Here is an 8,945-nt window from a genome sequence, read left to right as displayed (position 1 = left end):
AAATTCAAAATCAGAGAAACTCAAATGCGGTACATAACCCAAATGGCATAAGAGTTTCATTCCATTCTGGCTCATGTGCCCCAACTGGCAATGCCACAAAGAAGTGCTTGGCTGCTCGGTTATTGCAACAACATGATCAAATACCCCTGATATATGTAAGGGATACAAAGTCCCACACTTGGCACCCCTGGCCAAAAGCATAGAGCCCTTTTGAATTTTCCAACTCTGAAAGCCAAAAGTGGTGTGAAAGCCAGCATCATCTAGCTGACCCACTGAAATAAGACTCTTGGTCAACTTGGGCACATGTCTCACATGTTTCAAAATAAATGCAGACCCATTTGCAAAAGAAAACTTTATGTCACCTGCTCCCACTATGTCACATGCATAGTCATTTCCAAGATGCACACAACCTATCTTTCCACTATCATAAGTGGAGAACCATTCCCTATGGGGAGTAACATGGAATGAAGCACCAGAATCCAAAATCCAATCCTGGGAATATGCATCATCTGAAGTGGTAAGCAACTCTGCAGATAAACTAGACATGAAGAGAACGTCATTGTCACTATCATGTGTGACTACATTGATCTCCTCGATCTTCACTTTTCCTTTGTCCTCCCTTGGACTCTCTTCCTTTTGATTTGCACCCCAATTCGCATTCTTTTTCTTATCCTTTTGCTCTCTTTTCAGCTTGTAGCAATCCTTTTTCATATGGCCCTTCTTGCCACAATGGTAACACTCAATGTTCCATGCCCTGGATTTGCTACGAGACTTCCCTCTTTCTTGGGACTTCCCCCTGAACTGTGATTTGCCCCTTTGCACATTTAAGGCTGCATCCTGCTTGTTGCCATCCATAGACTTCCGTCTAATCTCCTCGGCCAACAAGCTACCCACAACATCATCAAATTTCAGTACTCCACCAGGTGCAGAGTTACTGACAGCTGTACGGAAGGTATCCCATGAGGATGGCAATGAACATAAGAGAAATATTGCCTTAGTCCCCACATCAAAATTCATCTTTTGAGCCTGAAGCTGGCTGAAAATAATATTGAATTCATTCAAGTGAGAAGCAATGGAGAACCCTTCCTTCATCTGCAGCTCAAACAACCTCTTCATGAGGTAAACTTTATTAGAGGCAGTTTCCTTCTCATAAGTGGCACATAGTTTCTTCCACAAATCTTCCATAGTCTGCTCATTTACTACTGTGAAATAAACTGACTCTGCAAGATGAAGTCTAATAGTAGATTTTGCTAATGCATCCAACTCATTCCAATCATCCTCAGACATATTTGTAGGCTTAGCTTCAATCCCTGCCAAGGGTTTAATCTGCTTCTTTTGAATAAGCACATCCCCTATTTGTTCTTTCCACAAAGAAAAGTTTGTCCCATCAAACTTTTTAATGCTGAAAAACTCCTTTTCAGACATGGAAGAGGATGCCATGATGCAAATGAAACAAAATCCCAAATGCTAGTGCCTACAAGAGAGAATCACACCAAATACCAAGTGCACCCAAATGTGTATGCCACAATAGAGTGAAATATCACCAAAACTCAAAGCTGAAAGCATCAAAAGATGCATCTGAGTCATGTGCATATACTATGCATCCATATGAGCAAATCTGGCATAAAAGAAAATGCCAATAAGTGCCAAATGACTCAAGCATAAACACCATCCACTGGCATATGCATCAATAATATCTCATCCAAGAGAGCATAGCACTATCAGTCCATCACCTGCAATGTGTCAAAGCTATCCCTCAGCATAAAATAGCATCCATGTGCACAGCGTCCATAAAAAATAGCATCCCACAAGGCAATTTAGGCCTATCAGCACATCCAATAAGGACCGCAATGCATCCAAATGGCCTATAAATCATCCACTGCAACCCAATGCATACCACAAATGAGCGCACACTGCTCAAACTGCACCAGAGTGATCTGCATAAGGTATGCTCAAGAAATCATAGTCTCACGGTAATGACTGCTACTGAAAATAGAACTTGATATGCCTCAAAACATGGGCACCATTGCATAATCGGACTCAGCAAGAAAATTTGCAAATATCTCTCTTTTGCCAGAACTCCAGAATCCCAACCGATGAGTGAGAAATGGGAGTCAACACTTATCCATTGCCATGTGGCATAAATCTAAGGTTTCAAAACCTTAGAATGAAAAATGCATAACAGAGAGACGAAATCGAATACACAGAGATCTATAACTCTGAAAATCCTCCACCGAATTGCGCAAGAACTGACAGGTAGGGGTTTTTGGGCGTCTAGAACGCAATGGGACAGATGGTTTTGGAAACCGTGGTCTCAATCACTGGGTCCAACACACGGACTGAAAAAAGTTTTTGGAAACAGAGCTGTTTGTAAACTCCACCGGAGTACGAATGATGAGCAACATAGAAGTTTTAGGACCTTTTGAGTCCACCGAAACTGACAGATCTGCAAATGGTTGCTCCAAACTTGAGTTCTAACACTCGGGCAAAAAATGCAAAAACTGACACAGTGAGTCAGAAATCCAATGAAATGATCCCAGATTCAATAATGAAGGTGTTTCCAAGCTCTTGAAGTGAAGTGGACACCAAAAGCAAGCAATAGTTGCCTCTACAAGTCAATACGGAGGCTCTGTCATCGAACGGAATAGGGAAAAGCTCAAAAAACGACTTTTTCTTTGAAAACACTTAACAGGCTCTCAAAACCACTTTGCAAAACCAAAGTGTCTTTTCCAAAGATTCCTTCAAGGTCTCTGCACACTCGGATGCAAGTAAAGTCACCCACAAAGCTTCCCACAGAGCTTCTCCTTCTTCCCACAGAGCTTCTCCTTCCTCCCACAGAGCTGCTAAGCTTCTAAACATTCACGCACGCTTAGCTAGATCACTCGGGCTCTAATACCAGCTGAGAGTGCTCTCAACGGAAGCAAGAACGGAAGAGGGAGAGAGAGAGACAGAGAGAGAGACATAGAGCCACACAAGTTTTCATGGGTGCAGAACCACCCTAATCTTCTTTTTCATTTATTTATATATGTGTTTGAGTATTGTATATAACCGGGGTAAAGGCACAGTGACCTTTAACCCCCACAAAAGGATCTTGAAGATCAGAGAGACGAAAAGGAGGGTCTTTACAAAAGGCTCTGCAACATGCAAAATGCATTGAACATTGAAAAAGACTAGATGATGGAGGAGCTGAAAAGGGAGAATGCAAAAACTAGAAAGGTGATGCAAGAACTGTAGAGGGAGGGAAGTGGCCAAATGGAGGGAGAGGGAGAGAGGGAGAGCCAAGTGGAGGAAGAGGGAGAGAGGGAGTGCCCGAGCAGAGGGAGGAGTGGCAAAGTAGAGGGAGGGGAGAGAGAGGAAGAGGGAGAGAGGGAGAGGAGAGCCGAGAGGAGGGAGAGAGGAAGAGAGCAATGGAGGAAAAGGGGAGAGGGAGGAGGAGAGGAGGGAGGGAGGAGAGGGAATACCTCAAGAGGAGAGGAGTCATCTGATGGAGGGAGGACTATTTGAAAAAAGGATGGAGAATGAGACAATGAGGAGGAGCTTGAGATTTTATGCGGAAGTGGATAATAATTAGGGTTAGGGCAGCTTTTTTAGGCTTTTTAGCATAAGTATAAGAATAAGCCACTCTTTCATTATGAGCTCATTCTTTATTTTTCTTGGTTCTCTCTTCATCTCAACCTGTTGCACGAATCAACAAAATTTTCCAAATTATGCAATAGGTGAAGAGCTTTCCAACCTATTGCATATGCTGCATCTTCCACCTATCAAATTTTTTGAGTTTTGAATTTTTTTTAAACTTTTGCATCTCTTTCAACCTGTTGCATGAGCAACACCTTCCAAAAAATTATTTGCTTTTAGTTTTTTTGACTTTTCAAGATTTTTAAAAAAACTTTTCAAACTTAAAAAAATTATATTAACCTATTGCATATGCAACAACTCCTTTTATCTTTTAAAGGATTTCCCAAAAAACTCTCCTAAGCTATTGTGTACACAACAAGTCCAATCCTTTGGGCTTTTCCAAATTTCACAATATTTTTTAAAAGTCCCCTAGCCTATTGAGTCCTCAAAAACTTAGAAAAGCTTTTTTTATTTAGATTTCAAAATTCTTTACCAATAATATTATTTACCTATAGTATAATATTTTAAAAATTATATAAAAATATATTAAAACATAGTATAGTCTATACTATTATATAAATATGATATATTTATAAGATATATTTTTAAAATTATTGTTATTATTTATATAAAATAAAAAATTAATTATAACTAATGATTATCATATACATTAGAGATATATTAAACTAAATAATTTAACATTTATATTATTGATATAAAATAAGAATTATAGTCCAATATATTTTTATTTAAAGAAATTTAGCATATTTAAAAAATAATTTGTGAATAAAACAATATTCTTTCAAACAATTGAAGAATACAAGTATATCATATATTAAGAAGCATGTATAAAGGCCTTAGTTTTTCTTAGTTTAAGGCTTGTGCAGAGTTTCATACCCATCGGATATCATTTGAGTTGTTTGGAATGTGTACTTTTCTGTTTTGTACCATGCATCATGCATGAGTGTTCAAAAACATTGTGCACTCAGTTTTCTTTTAGACTATGTGCCCATCTCCAATGGATATGATACTTTGCATAAGATTTACTCTACGTTATTGTAGGACCTCTGTAAATTATCAAACCCAAATGATATCATTTAGTATATGGTTTGAAATGCATCTTTCTCATTTCTTAGCATGCATCATGCAAGAGTGTCCAGAAATACATCCATGTCTTTCTTAGCCTATGTACTTGTTTTTTATGGGTATGGTACTTTGTACAAAAGTTAAACTTAAGGCTTGTGCAAAGTATCAAACCATTCTTTGGCATGATTTAGAATGCATATTTTACTTGTTTTTTACTCTATGAAATTGTCCTTAACCCTAAACCCTACATCCTAAATTCTAAACCCTAAACCCTTGAACCTAGACCCTTAATCATTCAACCCATATTCTACATTCTAAACTCTTTACCTTAGATGCTAAACCCTAAACCCTAAATCATAAATCGTAAACCATACAACTTACTTTCTATATTCTATTAACCTTAGAGACAAAGCTATAAATCCTAAACCCTAAACGCTAAATCATAAATCATAAACCATACAACTTACTTTCTATATTCTAAACTCTTAACCTTAGATACAACGATATAAATCCTAAACCCTAAATCGTAAACCGTAAGCTTAAAGGAAAAAGAAGAACTAGAAATGCAACTGTAACATTAAAGCAAATCCTTGACGATCATGCATTACCATAGTGTCAGCTTCCACAAACAATTCCGAATGGAAGTGTGGAAACATCATCTTCCTTTGGGAATGACAAAGAAGGCTATGCTAGAAACGCAGTCAATAAAAATTTACAAGACAGAGAAGAGAACATGATGCATGCGGTTGATTTGAGATGACTACAACAGATTTGCATAAAAATGCATGCATCTCAAATTGGCCATGCAGTTGATTTGAAACCCTTTGTGCACCACATCCAAGTGCACAATATCTTTTATTCTCATGAGCATCAAATCAACCGCATGATCCATTGTGAAGGGAGAGATAGGAACCATTGATATTTTTAACATGGTGTAGATATTAGGATATTGTATCTTTAATGCCATGCAACAGTCGTAACAAAACTAGTTTATGGGTGCATGTGTTTCAAATCAACCATGTAATTGATTTGAGATGACTATTGCCAAAAGGCTTGCATCTTAAAGAGACCCTATGTGCACACATACTTGTGGATGATCTCTTTTTGTCTTTTTGTGGGATTAGTACTACCTGCTGCCAAGTAATAAACACATTCAAATGTAAATGTAATATCAATGTTGAAAAGACAAAACAATTTTTATTTAAATGTGGACCATCCCACTACGATGTATATGGAGATGCCCCTTTTAGAATATTACAAGACTCTGTATAGCTCATGAAGCTAAACTTCTCTTATGTCATCTCTCCAAAAAAAGAAAACATTCGTTCAAGGAAAGTATTGTTCCTGGTAAGATACAAATAAGCTTTAGACCTCAACATTATACTCTAGTCTTACTCTAAGGTAGGCCTAATTGACAATTCCCTATGTGAACTTTCGTAGGACATGCATCATTTAATAACGCTAAATGTAAGCCGTTAATAGGCATGCTAAATACTTACTTCATTGATTAGAGATTAGAAAGTTCCCCCAATTGGTGCTTTGAGAAGGCCCAATAGAATAGTCTAGAAAAGCGATTCAGACAGTTTCTCTGGGTGGTAAAAATGGGAAGCCATCATCAATGCAGAAATGAAGGACTGGGAATCCAACAATGCAAGCCTAAATCAGATGCACTGCTAAGTAAATGGTTGCCTCAAGGTGGTGGGTTTGGTGCTTTGTCGTAAAAAATGGAAGGATCTAGAGTACAAAAGTGAACTCTTCTCTGACTTTCCCCTACACGTCAAGGGTTTTGACATAGTTAAAGGCTAGTTGAAAGTTGGAATCAAAGCATTGGTTCTTTAGTGTGGAACAACAACATTACAATCAATGGCAAAGCCTTGGATATCCTACATACTACAATACTACAAAATAAAGGTTTTCTAAAGTTGAGAGATCTATTGGACCCGGATTGGCGTGATTGGGAAGACATCCAAATAAAGTATGTTTTGAAGGAAAACCATACAATACTACTCGTGCGTGTACTTCGCCATGTGGAAGAACAATAAATGCAATCCAACAAGTCAAGAAATGGTAGAAGCCTTGGATAAGACCTTGTCAGTAGCCCTACAGCCAAGCCTGACTTTCAAGTACAAAGAAATAGATGAGTTCAACCTGATGTGGAAAAGAAGAGACTCTAGAGTTTGTTACAAGAGGAAATTCCTATGTCTATGGCATGACACTACCATGACCAAATACAAATTTTCCTTTACAAAGCACTACCTAACCGTGAAAGTGACACTGAAACATTGGCAAGGAAGAGAGATCTCGCCCAAAAGGAGTATGTGCTAGTTCTGGCAAAGCAAATCCTCCCGTAGAAGAATACACTAGTGGATGCATGATGCTGGCTTGTAGACGAAGGTTAGTAGATCAATTACATGGAATCTAGTGCTGCTCGAGATGGTGTTCCTTTCTCATCCTCCACACAAAGCACATGGCCACACATCAGAGTTGTGGCCCTTATGGCCATTTGGAGCTACCAGACTGATCTAGCTTTTAAGAGGGTGCGCACTACTTACATGATGCAATGCTGGGAGGTATATGTGGCGGAAGAAGGTAATAGGGATAAAACCTAGATATCATGCTAAGGATCAAATGATAGCTTAACTATACAGGGAAGAGTATGGTGTTTGGAGAGAGCTGCTATGTAAAACTGAGATTAACCGTTCGTTTCAATAAAAGCCTGCATCTTTATGAAAGGGACGGGGGAAGGCTGAGTCGCGTGAGACTAGGAAAAGCACAATGTTATTTTAATGATGCGTCTTGTTCGCTGCATTTTTCAACGTTTACTATCATAAAATCTGCAACTCAATGTATTCTTCAACGGCCTTCCCAGTGATTCCAGAATCAACCACGGTAGGAAGGAAAAGCCAGAGAGCTGTTCCGTAAATAAAGCCCAGGGTGAACAGTACCAACACCATCATTGGTACCTTGAACGCATGCTACGGTAGAAATCTTTTGAGTGCCACTACCAAAGCCGTGCCAAGTTGGTTGTGCTTTGGTGAGCTAAAAGTAAACGAGTAATCCGAAAACGAGAATCGTTTTAATTCGTAAAGCAGGTCGAAGGTCTTGGATTTGCATGGAAGGCGAAACAAAGTTTGAGCGAAGATTACGCTCTTTGATTTAAGTGCACATTCAGGCGACGATCTTCCATTGCCGCAAATACCAAATAAGAATTTGAGGAACTTTTAGCGGTATGACCGCAAACAGGAAATAATATGAGGTAGAACTTCCCTATACCGTGTTAAGACTTACTCTCATGAGCGCTTAGAAAGATCTGAGACTTTACAGATTCAGCCTACAAAATGCTGTTGACAATCGAAGACGACGTCTCGTAAGCATTCGCTCGATCTTTTGGATCTCACCTTGCCTAGACTGGAGAGCAACACAACATAAGTAGAGGCTCTTGCAGAATGGTTATGTGAAAACTGTGACAATATTCAAGGAAAAAACGCTTTGCCGACGCTCCTCTCTCTCTCGCAGCATGCTTTGCCACCCTCCATCCAAAGCTCTGTCAATGCGGATTGGCTTGTCACTGTTCTTCTTGGGGGAAGAGGGTGCGAAAAGCGAGCAAGCTTTGGCTTAAAGTCTTAGGCTAACCCATGAAAATCGCTCCAAGTTGGTGCGCGCAATTCGTTAAGGAGCCTCTCTCTGTGTCACCTTTTCCTCACTCGTTTCTGTTCAATCAGTCCCGAAGTATGGTCACGACAGTCTGCAAGTTTCACCGCTCCCCCCAAAATTCCGTCAAGGAAGCAACGCGAAAAGGTTTGTTTGAAATCGTACCAAGCTTGAAACAAGCGTATATGGAGTGGCCGACTTCAAGAGCAAAAAAGATGGTGGCAAAGTGGAGGGCGTAGAAGATGGGGCGAGGGAGGAGGTGGGGGGGGAGAGGGAGTTGGAATGCGAGGATGGTGAAGGTGAGGTATAGATTGAGGTGGGGAACGGGTGAGGAGTCAAGGGGGTGGTCGAGCGCGGAAGCAAAGAAGGAAGAGCGTTGAGGGGCAAGACCACCAAAGGATAGCGAGGCAGAGATAGAGAGGGCTTGGAATGGGGCGATCTAACCGTTTAGAAAGTAACTCTTGGTTGCATAAGATTTTAGATGCTCTAGTGCTCTCCAAGTAATGATCAAACTCTTCATATACTAAAACCTTGTAACTCATTGACCAACTTAAAGGGAAAGGGCCAAGGTTGTACAAGAGTAAGCAAGGGAG

This window comes from Dipteris shenzhenensis, chromosome 16 (assembly GCF_047967505.1).
Source record: "Dipteris shenzhenensis isolate YYH24624 ecotype China chromosome 16, Dip_SZ_1.0, whole genome shotgun sequence".
Taxonomy (NCBI): domain Eukaryota; kingdom Viridiplantae; phylum Streptophyta; class Polypodiopsida; order Gleicheniales; family Dipteridaceae; genus Dipteris; species Dipteris shenzhenensis.
The sequence above is the reverse complement of the archived record's forward strand: the minus strand, read 5'-3'. Positions refer to the sequence as shown.